Source organism: Alligator mississippiensis, chromosome 1, assembly GCF_030867095.1.
Source record: "Alligator mississippiensis isolate rAllMis1 chromosome 1, rAllMis1, whole genome shotgun sequence".
In the NCBI taxonomy this organism is placed as follows: Eukaryota; Metazoa; Chordata; order Crocodylia; family Alligatoridae; genus Alligator; species Alligator mississippiensis.
In genome coordinates this window covers 407,778,533-407,798,948 of record NC_081824.1, presented here as the reverse complement: position 1 = coordinate 407,798,948, position 20,416 = coordinate 407,778,533, and the positions used below count along the sequence as shown (strand labels likewise).

The window sequence follows — 20,416 nt, the reverse complement described above, 5'->3', positions numbered from 1 at the left end:
TCAAATTAGTTATTTGAAATTGGGTGCCACTCCATTCATAGAAGTTATGGAGGGTGCCTCAAATCCAAAAAGGTTGATAACCACTGTTCTAAAGCATTGGTGCCCAACCTTTTTGCCTGGTGGGTGCGATTGGCAGTGCCTGGTCTGTCCACAGGCCAAATCAGTAGTGCCTGGTCCATCTGCAGTCCAGATCTAGCCAGTGTTCCTGATATGACACTTGGGTGGGAACAGTGGGTACAAGCTCTTGTGTGGAGGAGCATGGCAGGCAGGCAGGCAGGCCGGCCCCAATGCAGCTTAATTCAAAGGAGCTTGACCTGGCCTTGTGGACAGGGAAGGGGGACATAGTCAGCCCCAAGGAGGGAAGAGGATGTGGCCCAGCCCCAATGGGAGAGAAGGGGGTATAGTTTGGCTCTGTGGAGGAAGTGGGTGTCGCTCATCCCTGCCAGGGAAGGGAGCATAGCTTGTCTCTGACCAATCACACAGTTATTGGGGTTTGGGGATTCAGCAGGGGGAGGGTGGCCACTGCTCCCCCACTGCCAAATTTCTGGACTCTTGGGGAGCCCTAGGGGCCAAGTGCGATGACTCTGAGCGCCAGATTTGGCCCATGGGCCAGAGGTTGAGCACCTCTGTTCTCGGGCAATAAAAAACAACAGTGAAGAATACTATAGGCCCCAGATCATCTTTGACTCATGCTGAAGATCATTCTGATTGCTGGTGGTGTTTCAAAGTCTTTGCCAATTACTTGGTATTTCTTTGTTCCCACAGCAGTGTTTTGCAAGCCTGTAAAGGGGCTCTTTCATACTCTGTTCAGATTCTGGAGCTTTCTAGAGATGACAAGGGTAATATTTTCACTGATATGAAGTCGCTTCTCAAACTCTTCTGACCATAAATAAGCTCCTACTGGGTTAGACAAAGCTAGACATGCCTCTTATCTTTTGCTGGCGACGCTGATTTCTGCATATTTATCAAGATGTATCAAGGGTTGCAAAATACATATCTTTTTCCTTCTTATGACTTAGTTTACTCATTTTCTGAATTTTCCTTGCTTCTTAAGAACTCCCTTTGGGAACTATTTATGTTCATGCCATGGTATACATCATATTCTCTAAACTGTTGCAAATATATTCCAGCAATTTGATCCAGGTCTTTATTTTGCCTCTGGGAGTCATTTTTCTGGCATTCTGAAAATGAGGTCAGATACATGAACAGTAGCAGTGTTTTTTATCAGGCTGTTGCCTGTTTAAGAGATCTCAGCGCATTTCTTTTGTAAACAAAAAAAAGAAAAGAAAAGAATATAACCTATTCAGGAAGAGCCATTTACTCTAATTTAGTTTATGACCTTCATTCTGTAGTCCTTATGTCCCTTTGAAATCAATGGAAATCTATTTTGCATCAGAACTGTAGCATCAGTACCATGATTCTAGTCTAGTCTGTCATTCTTTCATTTTATCATCATCATCATCATCACTACCACTACTACTACTACTACTATTTGTATTACTGTAGTATCAAGGAGCCCCTGTCATTGACTGGGATCTTAGTGTCCTAGGCTCTGTACACACTGAATATACATATACAGATACATATAAATAATCCAGATATATTAGTTTGTTTTAATGTATGCTTAGGATTCGTGTAAGGATAAGGAAAATCCAGCTATACAAGGCACAGGTTATATTGTTGATAATTGTTGCTTAATGGAATTTACGTCAGGGATTCCAAAAAAAATATTTTCTAGATTTCAGAATTAATATAGCATGTTTAGTTAGGATGCTACTATATATTTTGGGGCTTTTTAAAATTGGGTGGAACTTATTCATTCTTTCCTCAGGTATCAGAGTAGTGTCCAGATGCTTGGTAAAATGAAGATTCATTCTGGATTAAACATGTTCTTTTTTACATCAGGGTATGTTGGGCAGAACAAAATCTTATCAGAAATTAAAGTAAATGTCCCTTCTTTTGCTCCATCACAAATGCTCAGGCATAAGAAAATACAGTTTCAAAAGTGGTTACAGGGTTTGAAACAAATGTATATGTAGCTTTTAATAGAGTTTTATGTTGATTAAATTGATTTCACATTTATTTGAATAATGTTAAATATTCTTTCTTTTGGGTGTAAAATAATGGGCAATTTATTAAACAGTAAATGTCTGACTATAGATGCCTAAAGATTGACAGTTATTTAATTATATATTTGTGTATGGGTGGCACAGGAAAGAAAATATGACTTTTACTTGCTTTCTATTGAATTGTTAATATTTGCAGAAAATAATTTTTTTAAAGTGGGGAGTTCTGAAGTAGTATTAGTCCAAGTACTACGTTAAAATTGGAATGATGTGAGAGGAGGGCATGTATATTTCAATTTTTTTCCCCTTTGTTTTCAGCAGTATATGTTTCAGACTCTTTTTACACAGGGCCTGTCTTGACACAAATGATAAGACACTTATTGTATCATTCTGGGATGACTTGTTGCTTCTTTCAGGAAATGTAACTCTGCTTCTCACAAACTGGAGAGGCACCAAGTAGGCAAATGAGTGGATTACTACCAAGTCCTGATTGGAGCATCATCACACCAGCTTAAGTTGTGTTAAACTAAAGCAGTACCAAACTTAAAGATTCAGTATTCTGACCTTCGGTGATTTAATGCATGTGATGGGTGCAGAGTTTTCTATGGCAAAGAGAAAGAAAGAAACACGAGAAATAAATAGGCATGGGGGGAAGAAAGAAGATATGTGAAATGAAAAAGTAACAAGCAGCTTAAAATAAGATGCCAGTACCCACACACAATTTAAAACAAACTCTCACAATTGGTCCTGCACTGAGTTGGAGGGAATACATCTCTCAAGTCTTTACCTCTAGAAAAGACGTTTGCCCTCAATCAGTGCAGGGCTGATTTTCCTCCCTGGGTCCAGTAGAATATCAACAGGTACAGAAAAAATATGGAAATCCTACTGAAAAATCAGAGATAATTAAAATAATTGTAGAATCATTGGAAACTATGGTAAAAGGATACGGAATAGAAAGTCTCAAGCTATCTGCAGGTAATTTAACTTTAATATTATTGATACTGCAAAGAGGGGTGCTTAGATAAGGGATTCCTGTCAGTACTTTTAAGATGAGCCAAATGATAATCTTTACCAAAAATTGGTAGAAGTGGTAGAACCTAAATCTTGTCATCAAATATATTTTTTTTAAATCTAAAACAGTTGCCAAAAGACCTAAAAGTGTGTTTTTATGGATCATCTGTTAGGATGATTGAGGTTTTAGTTTGAGTATATCAACATCAATAGACATGTGAACTTTTGCACTTATCTTTTGAGCAGGAGGCTTGAACTAAGCTCATGCTTTGGCCTTGCTGGATATGGAAGAATGGGACTGGTTGCAGGTTATATCAGTGGCTGGCAGCCTATGGCCTGTGGGCTGGATCTGCCCCCCAGAGCTTTAAATAGCCTGTAGAACCATGCCTGCAGCAGCATTTGGTGGTGAGGGCTCTCCCTATGCTGGGCTGCAGTCTGTCTTCTCGGGCTCTGGTAGAGGGGGAGCCCTGCCCATGTCCTGCCACCATTGGGCAGGATGGCTTTGGTCAAGGGGCTTTTACTATAGTGCTCCAGCTGAGAGGAGGGGAGAAGTGTCAGTGGGTGGGGCTCTAATGTCCTCACATGACCAACTTGTGCTGGGTAACAAGATTATACCTTTGCTGTTCAGCAAGCATTGAATAAATTATTATTGGATATACAGTGTTTTTTGTTACACTAACATTCTTGGCAGTAGTGTTCTTTATCTGCTTTGCTCTTTGTCGCTTTGAGACATTGCAGTAATTTTATTAACAAATAGCTAATAGGGATGTACAGTACTTACTTCCATCCACAGACCCGGGCTCTGGGCAGGCCCCTGCCACCTGCCACGGACCAACACAAAATACAGAAAATTCAGTGAAGTGTAGAACAAGATCTAAGCCAAATGTAACAACTTAGACTCTTTTTTTTCATGTTCTTTCCCCTATCTTGCCTGCTTATTGTGTTGGTTTAGGTTGTATACTTTTCAGTTGTTTCTTGTTTTGGCCTGCAAAACTCTCAGCATGCTGTCGCTGAAAAAAAACTATTGAACGCAAAAGGACTGCATTCTTACCCTTTCAGTTGTATGTGCCCGTAGCAATCTAAGCGAGATTTTAGTAAGGCAGTGTGGATTTTGCTTAACAATTCCTGAACATGTGGGTGTGACTCCACTTCACTGTTGAAGGTGTGCATACCAATACCCTTGCAACTTAGAAAATTGCTCTTAGACTGACATTTCCCACAATGTAAAAGAGTGGATTTTGTTTTAATGGGCATAGAATAGTGAACTCTTCTGGTCTTTCCCCCACTCCACTCCAGTCACCCTTCTCATCCCTTAGGAATTGCCTGGAGGCAAGGCCCACTAGCTGGGACTAATTGGGATCTCCTAGGAAGGCAGCAGTCTTCTGAACATAATTAAGGCTCAGAGACAAAAGGAAGCATGGAGTGGTTATTGGGTGGTGTCAATTTTGGGGTAAAAGAATAGCAGAGCCATGGAATTAACTAGTTTAATAAAGTATTGATGACTGGCCTGAAAATGCCAGTCAGCCAGGTTTTTTTTCTGTTGTGAAAGGAGGAAAATGTATTTCAAATCCTTTTTTCCCTCTTCTTCCTTAGAAGAACTGTTTATTGGCTTTTATGTCAAGAACAGAAATGTATTTAGTCACCCTGACTCTGGACAATGGAAAATTGGGCCACTGGACACTTTTCTAAATAGGTTTGGCAATTAAAGATTCCTTTAACTATAGACAGAAGTGGTTCAACATGGCTTAATACCAGGAGGAAAAGTTAAAAACAAGACTTCTGGAAATAAAATTGGCATTTTGGTCAGAGAACCATAAAATTTTCTGTCACTTTTAACATCTAGTCCATCTAGTCTTGTTCCTCAGGAGGGCCATGCAAAAATAAAATACTTTTTTGGATGGTGCTTCTCTCTACAAGTCTGGACCTGCATGCACACAGGTGTCTTCTAGGAGTGCCCATCTTGCTTCATTTTTGTGGGCACACAATTTAATAGAGATGAATAATCTGTCTTGGACTGATTCCCAGAACTGATCTTCTATATTTCAGTAATCTATGTATTCACCAGGACTACAGATAAGTGCAAAGCAGACACTCGCACTTACTCTCTCTGCATTTGTGAATAGCCAAGTTGAAATACAGGTGATAGGTCAAAGTTTTGGTCATCCAGCCATCCATACCCCTGTGTGAAAGCTCTTAGATTTTTGCGTTCTCTCCTTTGTCTTTATTTTTTTTCCCATTACCGCTTTTCCATTCTTAATGAGAAGGTTAATACAGAAGAGAAATACTGCTGTCCTCACTTGATGTCCCTCATTGGATTCAATAATTTTGCTTGTGCCTGTGTAGATCATCCTACAACTGAAAACATTTCACATTTACATTTAACATTTACCAAGCATTTTGTGTGTGTTGCTCTCTTATTTCACAGTCAGTTCTCAAACTGAGTGAATTGCAATATGTGCAGTAGGAGTGTTTTTATAATTATCCAGTTAATTTTCCATGCAATGTGCCTTTTTTACTCCTTTATAGTGTCCTTTATCTTTCTTCAGTAATCAAAGCAGCTGTAAAACCTATTATAAGCAGGATTCTCTCTTCCTTTTTATTCACATCCTGCATAATGCAGAAAGACTTCTGTGTGAATTCATTGCTCTCTCTCATAAGCACCTGACCATATTTATTAAGCTTGCTTGCCAGGTTAACCGGACTTCCGTTAATTCTGTGTATACTCCCATATGTATATACAATTGATGGTTATCATCATTTTCTAAAATAAGTTTCAATAAAATAACTCCGTACCTAATTAAAATATAAAGAATAACCTCCTGCAACGTGGCGTATTTTCTGTGGCTGTTGGATCTTTCACCCCCTGGCTTCTTGGTCTAAATAAAAAAGATCAAGCTACAGAAGGTCATCTTGACAACTTTGGATCCAGACTTCTCTGGGTTTGGGTGGTGCTGCTGAGTTTTAGGAGAAGGTTTGACGGAACACTGTGACCCCTTCCTCTTGTTTTCCTCCTTTCTCCCTCCTATAGTCAAATAATAATAGTAATACTAACAGTGCATGCAGTAACTTCACTGTGTAGGTGTGCTTGGCTCGGGCTGCTATGAAGAATAGCATTCCTTACTGAGCAAATTTATCAAATGTTTCATTCATGATTTTTGATAGTGACAAATCTAGATGTGACATCTTTTTACACATTATTTTGATTCTATTAAGTGTGTATTATTTATGAATATTTAGCAGCTTCCAAAAATGTAATTGACACTTTACGGTACTAGTGTAAATAGTGTATGGTTGAAGTTGCTTAATGGGGATTCCTTGGTGGATTATAGTGCAGGCTAATTAAGTTGTTATCTCATGTTAAAATGTTTCCAATTGTTTTGTGACTTTGTTGCCATATGTATCTGTAATGTAGGTTTACCTCTCCCTATTCATTTGTTAAATTTGGTTTCCTTCATTGTATCATTTCTTCTAAAATACTAACATTGAAAAAAATGAACAATCTGCTTCCAGATATTTTCAGGTTGCTATTTTATGTGAGAGAGACAAAGAGTAAGTGCTGAGAGCAGGGAGTGAACTTTTAAGTGACATGGTAACACCTCTGACCATAATTGTGAGGCATGTATGCTGAGAATCATCCCAACAGAGCATCTTGAAAAAATACAGTCATCCTCTTAAATAGAAACAAAAACAACAAACTCAACAATCTTTCACGTTTGACAAGGGAAAAATAAAGTTCTGAAATATGTCCTACAAGATGTTGTCCTGACATCTTTAGTGTTCTGTTTAATTGTGGCCACGATCAAACTCACTTCCTTCTGGAAAATGTTTTATCTAGTAGTGTTATATCCCATGCTTAGTTCACTCAGGTGTTTGTGAAACTCTTATATAACAATAGCAAGTGAATTAATGCTTCTGAAAAAAGTAAAATATGAGTAAAATCATAGAAATGGCAAGGGATTTATTGTTCTTGTTTTTTAAACTGGTTATTTCAAGTTGATGGTTTCCTAAAAGCCTACAGACATAAAATAAATTTATTCTATACAGCATTGCCACTGAAGCAGTGACAGAATAGGTCACTAAACATACAAGAAAGATGCATTTACACTAATTTTAGGACTGTAGGCTATTCACGCTAACTCAATATTGATTAAATCAGCTCACAGATCAGGGAATTATTACCACAGATCAGGTTTTTTACTCTGCTTGCCAGTAGTTATAGACTAGAGCGAGTAACCTAAGGTCTTATATAGTTAAAGCTTTATTATCATTACATCATCTAATTGTTTATAATATTAACTATAATAATGCATTGATTATTTAAATTACAATAGCACCTAAAGTAAGCTAGGTATGATAGTACCTAAAATAATAAGGCACAGTTTCTTTGGTCTTAAATTGTAAACTTTTCCAGATGAAGAATAGGATATAGTATACAAGTAAAGTGATTAAGATGGTGTGACTGGTTTCTGGGGGTTTCTTTTTTATTTTATTTTATTTTTGCTTTCCTCTGAAGCATTAGGAGCTTGGTAACAACTGAGTCTGGGAGTTCCTGACAAGGATGTACTAATGCTCTTTTTGGTATTTGGAAAACTAGGCTGTTCTTAGCCAGAGGATCTCATTCTTCTCCTCTTCAGGATCATATCAGCTTCTAAATTTGGGGTCAGAATTTAATTTTCCCCTGAGGTCAGGTTGTCAAGGACTGTGTAGTGCAGGAGTGGGTAGGGTTACCGTATTTCCAGTATCAAAAAAGAGACCACCCCTCCCCCCCGACAGGTGTCATACCCGTGCCTTGCCTCTGCCCCTCATTCCTAAGCCACAGCCTCTCCAGCCCTGCTGGTGCCCCTCACACCAGACCCACAGCCCCTGCCCTCCCCAGCCCTTCCAGTGCCCCTTGCTCCCTACCCACATCCTCTGCCCCCCCTAGCCCTGCCAGTGCCCCTCGCTTCTGACCCACAACCCCTGCCCCACCAGCCCTGCTGCATACACACACGTACACTCTCTCTCTCTTAGTGTCTCTTACCTGGGAGTATCTTGCTGGGACCCACGCACAGACAGAGCATGTGACTCCTGCAAGCCAGTCACCTTGCCTGCTGCTCCTAAGCAGCCAAGCTGCTAGTGCCCCAGAAAGCAGAGGCAGAGCAAAAACCCGGACATTTGCTTGGATTCAAAAAACCCGCCCGGACAGTAGGACAGAGAGCCAAAAAAGAGGATATGGTGGAGAGACCCCGGATGTATGGTAACCCTAGGGGTGGGCAAAATGGTAGATTGGGCCAGCGGCTGGACTTCATTTCCCAGCAGCCCCTGCCTGCGTGGCTCCCAGCTGGTCTCAATGGAGAACCCAGGAGCACGGAGCTGTGACAGAGCATGGGGCAGCACAACTGGGACTCTGCCCTGGCCCTTGCCCTTGCCCCAGTTCCAGCCCTGTGTTATCACCACCCCTAGATCCCAGAGTCCCCCCAGCCCTGCCCAGCCATCTTGCTCCTGGCTGCGGCCCCATCCCAGCTGCCTGGCCACACACCCTGCCCCTGCGAGTCCTGCCCCCAAGGCTAGGATCTTCTGAACATATATTAACCAAGTTGTTCCCTGTAGTAGCAATGTCAGGTCATTGGTAGTGCTCTTGTCTCCCCTGCTTTTACCTGTATCATGTATTAGAATGTTCTTGGCTTTTCTGGTTTTTTGCCTTATAGTTGTATGAGGGTTTAAAATGGTGATTTTGAGGAAACCTTGCATAAATGATTGTCTGAAAATTCAGGAGACTCCACTCGTGGCTGAAGAGGCCTTTCAGTCCAGAGTTCCTATTGGTATTGAATATGCTTTTTTAATTTTTTGATACAGCTGTTTTCATCTGTTCATCAGCTTTGCCATATGGTTGGTTAATTTGTTGCAGGGATCATTAAAGAACGGGGTCTAGAGGAGGTATTGGAAATAAAAAAGGACAGTGGGCCTCCTTGTTCAGTTTGGTGTTCCATGTATAAGTACTAGGAAGTAATTAAAGAAAGCTAAACTACACTTGAATAAGTAAAAGGTGTTTGGGGAAGTGACAACAGATTTGATTTTTCTATCACGTCTGTCTAGATGTCATTAATCATAACACACACACAGATACACACCTCTGTGCTTTTGCCCACTGCTCCTAGCCCCAAGTATCCAAGCTGCTTGTGCCTGGGAAAAGTGTAGGCAAAGGAAAAACTGAGACATTTTTTTGCATTTTAAAAACCTGCTCAGACACAAGGACAGGGGGCCAAAAAAGAGGTGATGTCTGGGAAAACTCTGATGTATGGTAACCCTATAACTGGCAGCCCATGGGCTGCACCTTACCTAGGAGGGGTTGAAGTGCAGTTTGCAGGCTTCTTTCTGCTCAGTTGCCACTCCTGCCTTACCATTGCACCTGCTGCTGTCTCAGCAGCTAGAGTCTCAGGCAAGGCAGCATAGTAGGAGGAGACCTTGTAAGTTTGCTGCCCATGTGGCAGTGGGGGAGGGAACTGGGTACTCCTTGTGCATCAGTGATGGCAGGGGCTCATGCTGCTTGTGTGGCAGGGGCATGGAAGGACTCAATCATGTGGCAGCAGCAGTGGGAGGGCTTGTGTCGCTTATGTGTCCGTGGCAAGGGGGATGGGAGGAGGTGAGATGGGGCTTACCTATGTGGCAGCAGGGGAGCTTGCTTGGTGGAGGTGATGATGAAGGCTCTCACTGCTCCCATGATGGTAGGTGGGGGTGGAGGGGCTGTGCACTGTAGGGATCCTGGGAGCCCAAATGGTGTGTGGTGTGCAGCCCAGGGGCCACAATCAATGCAGCATGCAGGCCCTAGCTGTTGTGAAGTAGGACCACCCCGTTCTGTTTGATTTAAAATCACTTTACACATAATGGTTTTGTCTTTTGTGAGTGTGAATTCCATAGAGTGAGAGAGAACCATGAATTAATCTCCTCACATTGTATTATTTATTTGCATTTCTGTTACACCTGTGGGTTTTAACAGGGTGACTTCCATTAAAGATACTGATAGGAGTATGTGCATAATATCAGGTAACTTATGGTATGCTTTCTAAACTGATTGAAGAAGTGAAACAGAGTGAAGGTATACATGAGAAGTGAGTGTTGGGAAGGGATGCTGAAATAGTTAAGTCCATTTTGAGTATTTTGTTTAAAGCTGTACTTAACTTCCATTCCCTGATCTGCATGTACCCTGCAGGTGACAGGCCTCAAGCCTTGATCTTTCCTAGGGTGATTCATGTGATTCTTCCATTGCTAGATTGAGATCTGGGCTTCGTAAGCATGTGTAAAGACTATGTTTAATGAGTAGATTCAGTGAAGAACTCCCTTCAAGAGAACACGACCAGACAACCTTTTTGACTAAAGTATTTCCTTTAATCCTAAAGGAAGGAGCAAACCATTACATAGAAAAAACAATTTTATAACAATAACCAGGTCTGCATAACTGCCTTGTCAGAAGGCTTTACCATCTCTGTGAAGCGGTCTAGGAATGCCCATCTTCTTCAGATCCCCTTAGAAGGGGTCTGCTCCTTTTCCCCCCTGATGCAGGGAATATATTCTTTATAAATTAGTTGAGAGGCTTTGTTCCGCTCAGTTTCTCAAGTTTGGATCTTGCTGTCCAAATTAGTTAGGTGGGCTTTTCTGAAGGTAGGCCATCAAGCAAAATGTTTTTGTATTGTTCCTGAAGTGCTGGCAGATGAGTGGCTATCTCATAATGTCCTATTTACTGCATGTTTTTTTTTCTAGCAGCCTGCTATCAATCAGTGTAAACCAGTGGTGCTTAACCTTTACATCCATCAGGCTGGATGGGCAGTGCCTGATCCCTCCCTGGGCCCAGAACAGGCACAGTGGGGCCCCATCTGGCTGTATGGAACAGGGTGGGTGGTAGCTGGTCCCCACCCAGTCATGTGGGAAAAGGGGGCATGACCCAACCTAGCCCCATGAGGGAACGTGGTCCAGCCCCAAGGGTGAGGGGGCATGGCTTAGCCCTGTGGGTGGAAGGAGGTGTGGCCTGGCCCCAACTTTGCCAAATGGGAGGGAAGGGAACATGGTCTGGACCCATGGGAGGGAGGCATGGGGAGAAGGGAGCAGCTGTGCAGGGAGAGTGGGGTGTGGCCTGGCCCTGATCTGGTCTTGTGGTCAGAGCGGGGTCATGGCCCTCCTACAACCCAGGGCTTGGGATTTTGGCAGCAGGGAGGGGTGGTGGTCTTAACTGGTGGCCTTAGCTCCCCCACTGCTAAATTTTCTAACCCACCAGGAGCCCTGCAGGCTGGTTGCAAAGTCTTCACTGGCCACACTTTGGCTCATGGGCCAGAGGTTGAGCACCCCATGTCTAAGCTAATATACGTGAGAAACAAGGTTGGATTTTTTTTGTGATCTCTTTTACTGGATCAACTGTATAACTGGGCAAGGCATTAGACAAGCTTTCTGGTACAAAAGTTGACCCGAGTCAGTAATTATGTCTACTCTGGTAAAACTTTATAAGATGATTCCCGGAGACTCAGCTGAATTAATTTTAAATGTGATGGGACCTAGGGGATACAGCTAGCAACATTTTTGTTGCTACCACTGATTAAACTCGCTCTACAGCAGGTTTAACTGAAATGGTGGCAAAATGGAAGTTTTTCTATCTTATGGGTCCTACCAGTTTTGAAATAAATAACTGAATTACTGAAAAGGTTGTGATGAATTTCCCAGTGTTGATAAGACAGTGGAAATTTCAGCATTTTGCAGGCCTTAAAAATTAGATCACTTATTTTTTGTACCCAAATTTAGGCTCGCACATTAGCAAATCTTGACCTCAATATGCATAACTGTGTGAGAGATTAAGTCAACTATAACATATTTTTAAATGGGGAAGTGTAAATATTTAACTTGTCTACTCAAGAGAGCTTCTCTCACAGATTTCTGTACCGGACTGTACAAGGCTGTAAACCGTGGCACTGAAGGAGGCTAACCCGTTGCTGTAGAAGCCAAATTAACTGTGTCTGTCAAGAAGCATATGAAGCAAACCAGAATGTACAGTGGCAGAGCTTATTTTTCCTCTTTAGCTCTCAATTTGTTTCCATTTAAACACTTGCTTTGTCCCTTCCATGACATACAGGCATGCGGTTAGTTTTTAAAGGCCAGGAGTGACTAAACTGCAGACTTGTGAAATAACTCTTTTACATCATTTTGGAAGACAAACATTCTTGCTCATGACCTGAAGGGCCCCAAACCAGGGGTCTTTCTCTTCCCCTGCCCAACCTTTAAAAATAAGAGTGCCTACTGTATGCTTCTGTTTTGTATTCTTGCATTTCATTTCCTAAAAGCCTAAAGTCTAGGAAAAAACTGTAGTGAACATAGGTGAGTTTATATCTCCTTTTTCTATATATAGTGTGCACAGAAAGACATTGTATGACAACATTTATGTCACCTTTTGAGTTGAGGGTTTGACCTATAATCTTGGTCTCCTGGTCTCCAGTTTCAAGATTTATCCATCAGATCCTTGTAAATCTTGAGATGAGAGGGAAGAGAAGCTCTTTAGAGATACAAAAATGACCCAAAAAGAGAGATACATGGTTTAAACATAGTATTTGAGTGGCAAAATGCTATGGTAATAGCAGCCATTTAAGTACTTAAAGAAGGGGTCAGCAACCTATGGCTTACTGGCTAGACTTGGCCATAACTGATCTATTGTACCAAATTTATAAAACCAACAAAAAGGTGTTTGTGCACCTGTATCAGGTTTTTCAGGGTTCTCATATTTTGCATAAGAGTTTGCAGTGCAGAATCCAAATAGATGTCTTGTCTATCATGGCACATGGAAGATAGCATTAAAATTATGTGGATGGAAGGAGTCAGTGTACAATATGCCTCCCACAGGAGCTGGAAAATATTCTCTGACTATAGTGACATAATGGCGTTTCCAATACTGTTGAGTTTTTCAAATAAATACAAATGAATGCATACTGTGCTATAGAACTCTAATGAAATTCCTTTATGGGGATCTTTAATTGATTTTTTTTTAACTTGGCAAGCGGTAAAGAAATTGCTGCTATTCAGCTTACTTTTTTTTCATCCTGTCCTCAGGTATACTGCAATCTGACTTAATAAAATAACTCATAAAATTATGTCTAGGTTATTACTCTGGTTATACATTAAACTGAGAACCAGATTCTGCCCTACCTTGCATTTTGTATGATCCCACTGAAACCGTAAAGGTTGGAAGTGAGGGAAGCCGAAATAGTATTTGTTTCTCAATTAATAAGTGTCACTGTAACCAGTAATTAAGCAGATATAGTAACTTACATAAAATTAATCCATTTTGCTTAGCAAGTGACTTGCTCAGGTATTGTTTAATTACTGGTAGATGTTGTTTCATATTCATTAGATATAATTGCATCTGGAATGTTTCCATTCAGCTGCTAAACTCACCTGAAAATCTGGATTTTTGCCTCCAGTGCTATACATGATGCTCCCTCTTCCACACTTTCACCCTTGCCTTTAGTTGTGCCCTATGTTGGCCTCTTTGCACCACCAGTGTTCCCGCTTGGGTGTTTGTGCTTTCCCATGCCCTTCTCCCTGCCTAGAATGACCTCTGTATCCACTGTGCTAGGCTCTGTCCTTCTTGAAATCATTCTTTTTTCCAGAAAAGCTACAAAATCTAGCCCACAAGAACACTTACATTAACCCTTTCCTGATTGAAAACAAAACCTGCTTTTTACAGTTATAATGTTCTCAGTCCTTTTGCATCTCACTGTGTTTGTGTGATCAGTCACTGCCCCAAGTGCTTACAGAGCCTTTATCTGTGTCCTGTGCAGCTCTGAGCCTGGTGTGTCAGCTTGACAAACAATAGATAGTAACAGTTTAATAACAGACAGAATATTGGAAATTTATTGGAGAATCTAAGGGACCATATATTTCTCTTGACTGTGCTCATGTACTCCAGCTGACTTCAGTAGAAATGGTGCATGTATATCTTGGGACCTAAGCATTTGAATTATTCCTGATTAGTGTGAAGATTATAAATCTGAAGAGCAAACACCAGATGTCAGAAACTATTTAATTTAAAAAATAGGGTAGGGTAGAATAGAATACCATGTAATAAAATGTAATCGTGTGCTTGTATTTATCCCAAAAATCTATTTACATAGAATAACAAGTTAGACATTTGTAGTGTAAGACTGTAAGGATGGCAGCTATTCGGAAACCATTCTCATTTGTATACAAATACTACATTAATCAATAAAAAACCAAAAACAACTTATTAAGTTACATTGTTATTTAAACTTAGAGCTTGTTTGTTGTCTCTTTGCACAGACAAAGACCGGTTTCACTCGATTAACAAATAGAGGGTAAAGCAAGGTAAATCTGACATCATTATGTAAATTGATTGAACCTGTCTTTGTCCGTTGTTTTACAAACACAGCAAGTTTTTGTGCACCTGTCATATTTTTACAACTCCAGTCAACAGCAGCAGTACCTTTCCCGTTCTTTGCTGTTAAAAAAAAAAACCATGTGTATTTTATTTGCTTTTAAGTACTTAATAACAAAGTGAATGCCTTTCAGTTACTTAGACGTGGGGTTAGAACAGCCTGAAGTACACCTTGTCCTGACTCTGCATTCCAGTTTCTTACAAAGATTATCTGGCCTTTGCTCTTGCTAGCTAAGGTGGGGCTGGATGATTCAAGTTGTTCTCTTTTCCCCTCATACCTGCAGATTTGCATGTTTGACCTAGCAGGGTAATTGGGCCCACAGCAACATGGGCGTGCCTCCCTGAGAAACACTCGGTTTCATGTATGACTCATAAGCCGAAGCACAGACACTACTTCCCCAATCTACAGTAGCCATTTTAACTGCATAAAACTGCTGGATTTCTTTTTTCCCTTTCTGGCTCTTGGGACTATGCAAACACCTTCCAAAACATTAAGGTAACTTTTTTGTCTTCCAGTGGCACTGGGTCTGTAATGAAGGGATATCACACTAACAGCAGGGGAGGTGTACCTGTTGCTAAAACATGGCTGTATGCTTTTTTTTTTTTTTTACCTCTGTTAATGTATGAACTCAAGTCACATGCTTGATTGCAGTAAGTACCAGGGGAAAAACAAAGAATGCCAGTTCTTGCAGGGTTTTGGTCTTGTAGGCAAAGTATGTTTTAAATAAATATTTTATATGCCAGAAATACCTCTGATAGACCATGAGAGTAAGAATGAAAAAAAGAGCATTCTCTATTGGCGTACAACTGCATGGACGGTGTTTTAAAATTATAAATGGAAGTGGTCATTTTATATGGAAGTGCTGTGTAAACTGTGTTTTGCTGTTTTGCAAAATGTTAAGAGCAATTACATTGCTTCTACATACTTGACAGCAATACACCTGAAATAAGCCTTAAAGCCTTGACGTTTTAAATGCTACTGCATTTCAGGTACGTTCTTGTATTAACTAATGCTTCAAATGTTCTGCTGATTCCAACTACTCTAAGCACTACTAAGTTGACACCTTTATTTTTCAAAACTGGGCATGTATTTAAATTAATTGTTTAATTTGTAGTACAAGGTGTTCTGAAAATAAGTTTGGACAAAGTACTAGTGCATAAAACTGCAGAGTATGATTACATTTGCTCTGGATAAACTAAGATTTGATTCTCAGCCACTTTAATAGTAGGTTCATAATGTAAAGAATGGATGATTAATCTTACATATGGCCTCACATCTACAAGTTTATTTCTATTGAAATAGGCTAATAAATCCCTTTATGACAATATAGAATTTAAAATAGAGGAAGAGTTTAATTTTTTTTCATTCAAGAAAAATTATACATAAATGTCTCTCTACATATGACTTGTTTCTCAGAAATTAGCACTTTGGATATGACAGAAGAAAGGTATATTGTAAATGAGGCTAGGTGTAGGGGTATTTGTACAAGAAGGCCTTATGGGAAGCAAGTTGTCAAAACACTATTTAATTTTAAATACACATTATACCTTAGGTATAACTTATGATCCACCATGCAAAAATATTTGTTTCAAGGGGGTGCCAAGTATGGTTTCTGTTTTGTCTAAGGATAGTAGCTTTGGACCCCGGATTTTATTTTTTCAGTTAAAAATAGTTTAATTCCTTCTAAACTGAAAAATTAATTACAGAGGAATAAAACTTAGTTTGATATTGCCCTTATTATACATAGTATCATATAATGTCTACTTCTGGGGCATGTAATGGAGTTGAGGGAGAAGTCAACTATTAGGCCAATGGTCATGCTTTGGGGTATTTTGCTTTCTTCAGTCCTCTCCAGCATTCACCTGTTGTACCTTTCCTTGTACCCTGCTGTAGCTTATTAGGTTTAATTTTTATTTATTTATTTTTTTAATCCCACTCAGTGGGTCCCTGTTTATTATGAGCAATGTATCCTTCTGCCTGAAAAATACTTAAGAGATGGGTAAAATTAGTAAGGAGCAGGTTGTATTGTGGAACTTTTTTTGTTGAATATTTAATATGTCTTGGAGTATTTGATTCCTGTTTCTTTCCAGCAGCTGCATAAGTTTTGATGTCCACTTTGAAACTCACTCGTCGTTCAAACTAAGACAACACTCATTCTCTCCATTTGAACTAACAAAAGGGAAAACCCACTGATTTCCCTCCCTTTTGTTGGTTTTCTTTTCTGTAGTTGGAGTGCTAAAAGCTGAATTAGTGTGTTAAAAAGTTGAACTAGGGAGTCCCAGATTGCTGTGGTTTGATTATAGCATCCAGAACACTTCTGTAGTGCAGCTGTTTCTAGTTCACCTTTGGCCAGGGGAAATTTCCAGTTCCTTGTGGAAGCAGAGTTGAATACAAGAAAACTACTGAATCATTTGGTTCACTATACATTTGAATGAATTGAGGAAAGTGGTTTAAGAGTCCTAGTTACTTTAAAAAAAATTAACTTTAAAGTTCTCCCACTAGGCAGATAAGAAGCTAGAAGAGAGAATGATAATAGATGATAATGATAATGATGATAGATCATGACTGATTTTTCCAGTTAAAGGCTGTGTGTTATGTTGTATGTCCCAAAAAGAAAGTAACGATTTTTCTGTCCACCCACAGGCTGGGATCTCTGGATTTAATTTAATTGATGAAGTCCCAGCTGCAACTGTTGGGAGTTGATGCATAGCTATGACATCATCCAAAACTCCCACCAGCCTATCGGCATGAGCATTCCTGCAAAATACGTGTCTGAGCTTCTAAAAAGTATTATTTTCTTCACTGCTCAATACGATTAGTGAAGAGTTTGTAGGCTTGCTGTTGGTACAAGAAAGAGATACACAAATTAAAACCAAAAGTAGTTGGTCTGGTGCTGTAACTGCTTGTGAGACTTACATAGCTTTGGAAACAGTGGGGTATTCTGTTTCTTGGGTTTTTATGTTAAACATAAATCGTTTTACTCCTCTCTGGAGTGTCTGAATGTGAACAGGGTGAAGTAAAGTAGAGCCAAATTGGGTGAGCTAAAATTTGAAAATATTTATAATGAAAATGTGAGGTTTCCCTTCATAGTGGAGGAGGAACTTTGATCTCCAAAGTAGCTTTTACTTTTTGGTAGTTTCCTGTCTTTCATTTTGTAGTTTTCACTGGCAGTTTTAACACCTGAGTTGCATTGAATATGAGAAGAGCAGAGACTTTCTTCCTATGGGGTGAGTCATTACAGGGGAAGAAAGGGGAGTGAATGTTACCAATCTCGTTTGATCCTTTTTGTAAGCAATGAGACCTTGCTAAAAGTAAGTGACTCATTACACTTTTTATGCTACTGGTGTGCTTTAGAGAGAGTTTGCTTTGCTAAATCTTATTTTGTCTAGGGAGGAGCATTTAAATATTTGTTTTTCAGAGAATGTGGGCATTGAAAGTTGAGGTCCTTTTATGTATCAAAAGATAATGTGAGATCCTGTATATATTATCATTGTCCTAATAGGAGAGGACTAATCTTTTCAACAGTAAAAATGATATATTCCTCAGTATAGTTCAGTCTCTGGACCTGTCCTCGGGCAAAGGTGCCAACTGTATCAGCCTTTTGTCCTGAAAAGATCTGATCAGATATGGCCTAAAGTTTATGTATTTTTACCTTGATGTGTTATTAGGTTTTAAACAGCCAGTGACCATCTTTAGTGACAAATTGTATATCTAATGGCCATTGGCTAAATTAATTTAACTGATAATACGTCCTTAAAGAGATTACCCATCTGATTTCATATAGAACTTCATACTGGATTAGAAACCAAAGTCAAAAACTGCTTTCATTTTATAGTTTCAACGTGAGCCCTCAAAGTCCTTGTGTTTTTATTTAAAACTCTTCCTTTACATTGTAAGAAATTACTTTGTTTGTAGTCACTTATGAATAAACATAATGTCAAAGCTGTAGGCTGGCAACCTGAGGGAAAGCTTTCAGGTGGTTTAAATAGCATGTTCTCTTTTTGTATATGGAAATTTAAGTTTAAATTACTTTTAAAAATTCTTTTTAATAAAGTACATGGGATTGTTGGTAATTTGATTTTACCTTTTGGGATGATGTTTTTATGTGGTTATTTTGTATCCTTTGTTTTGTAAATGCTTAGCAGCTGCACTAGTAATTTCCATTACCTAGTGGAAAAACTTCATTATTTATCTGACCTTATGATGAGTAGTGGGGTGGCTGCTCCTTGATTTTCAGAATTAACGATTTAAATTGAAAGGGAGTCATTCAATCCCAATTCCTTTCTAGGTTGAGTGGTCTTTCAGTGAGACCTTTCTAGGACAGGAGTGTCCAACTGGCAGCCCATGGACCATATACAGACCACAAGAGGTTAATTTGGTCCCCATGCTCCCACCCAGCTGCTCCTCCATCACTCCTGTTGCAGCAGCAGCACCCAGGATCTTCAGGCTTCCCTTCCCTCCTCTGGCTTCCTATCCCACCCCAGAGAGTGGGGTGGAGCGGCACAGTGGGGTCCTGTGTGTCATCAGAGCCTATGGTCTGGGGTGCTTGCAAGGCGTAGTGCACTGGGGTAGCTTGCAGCTAGGGAGCTGAGGGTGAGGTCGGGATGCTGCGCATGCAGTGCAGTGGGCACCTACATGCACAGTGTAGCAGAGGGAGGGGGGGCACTTGTGTGTGTGGTGCAGTGGGGGTCCTGTGATTTGTGCTGGTGCAGCCACTGGCATGTGAGGCCCCCAGCTGCTTAGAAGTTCGACAGCCCTACTTTTAGGGGCCGAGGGAAATGGATGAGAGAGTGGTTCAAATGATCCTTGACAGTTGCAAGAAAACTAGTGAGGATGTTACCTGGCTATAGTGGTTATATGTATGGTTTCATCACTCAGTTTTCTCATTAAATTTCCCTTGCATTTCTAATTGGCTGCTGTGACACGATTAATACAAATTTAAGGCATTAGAGGAAAAAAACCCTTCTTTTTTAAGTTTAAGGATAGTCATGTTCACTGTTCTCTTACCTACTTATCTCGTTGTTTGTGTGAGTTTTTTGTCCTGCACGAGGGAGGGGAAATATGCTTAAAAATAGTAAAATGTGACTGTGAAATCCAGTTACTGTGTGTGCTGTGTGTTTGTACCTGGGGCTGGTGTAATATCAGAAAATTCATTTTAAGTAACTCCTCTTCCATGTTGATAGAAAGTTTATAACAGCAATATTAAGTTGTAGCTCTTGTAGGATATTGCATGTGGGAGAATAGATGCTGTAGTAGAGCAAACATAGGTAATCTTTCGAAGGAGCACTACTATGATTTCTTGTATGTGGCAGTAGGCCAGCTCTCCAAACAGGAGGGGCTCCTCTGGAAAAGCAAGCTAGACTACTGTGCCTTGAAGTCACTGAGTTGCACATATACATCTGAGGGCAAAATCTGGCCCAGCTCCTTCAGTGGAGACTGCTGGTCTGCTGTCCAGTTTTGTGCTACCCATTATGTTGACAGGTGATGATTTTTTTTAAATTGCTTCTGTAAACTACTCCTGTCTACAACTATAATTTGTTCAAACAAGTACCAGCTGGGAATTAAACATGTGAAAGCCCTGTCCATTTAGTGATGCAATGCTAACAGTGGTCAGTGCTGGTGTAACTTGAGAATAGGAGTTACCTGAAAAGAGAATCATAGAAAGAATCAAAGAAATTTATGCCACAGTTGATATGCCGCTAGATTAAGTGTGGCAGATTATATCCAAATTGTGAGAATTCCCTTCATGGGCTCTTAGGGCTCTTCATACAATATACAGTTTTAGGCAAAACACTTAAGTTATGCTATTGGCAAACTGCGCCCTGTTCTATTAATGTACATGGGGTTTTTTTTTTTCAAGAAAAGAAAATGAGAAACCTTAGACAGGAAGTGAAGTAACTTCAAGTCACTATTTCATTGTATAGTAGAGAA

At 40.1% G+C, this 20,416-nt stretch overlaps 1 protein-coding gene across 4 annotated transcripts in view; it reads left to right on the top strand.

The window, feature by feature from the left end:
• ELF1 (E74 like ETS transcription factor 1) overlaps nt 1-20,416 on the top strand; it is a 118,600-nt gene that overhangs the window by 16,816 nt on the left and 81,368 nt on the right. For 2 of the 4 annotated variants that reach the window (XM_059723831.1, XM_014608344.3), the window contains exon 1: nt 14,871-14,980. The exons of 1 other annotated variant lie outside the window; for it this stretch is intronic. The gene's annotated coding sequence lies outside the window, so the exon portion shown is untranslated. Of the gene's footprint in view, nt 1-14,870; nt 14,981-17,773; nt 17,797-20,416 lie in introns of those variants that run through there. One more of the 4 variants, XM_059723802.1, reaches the window with a different exon arrangement.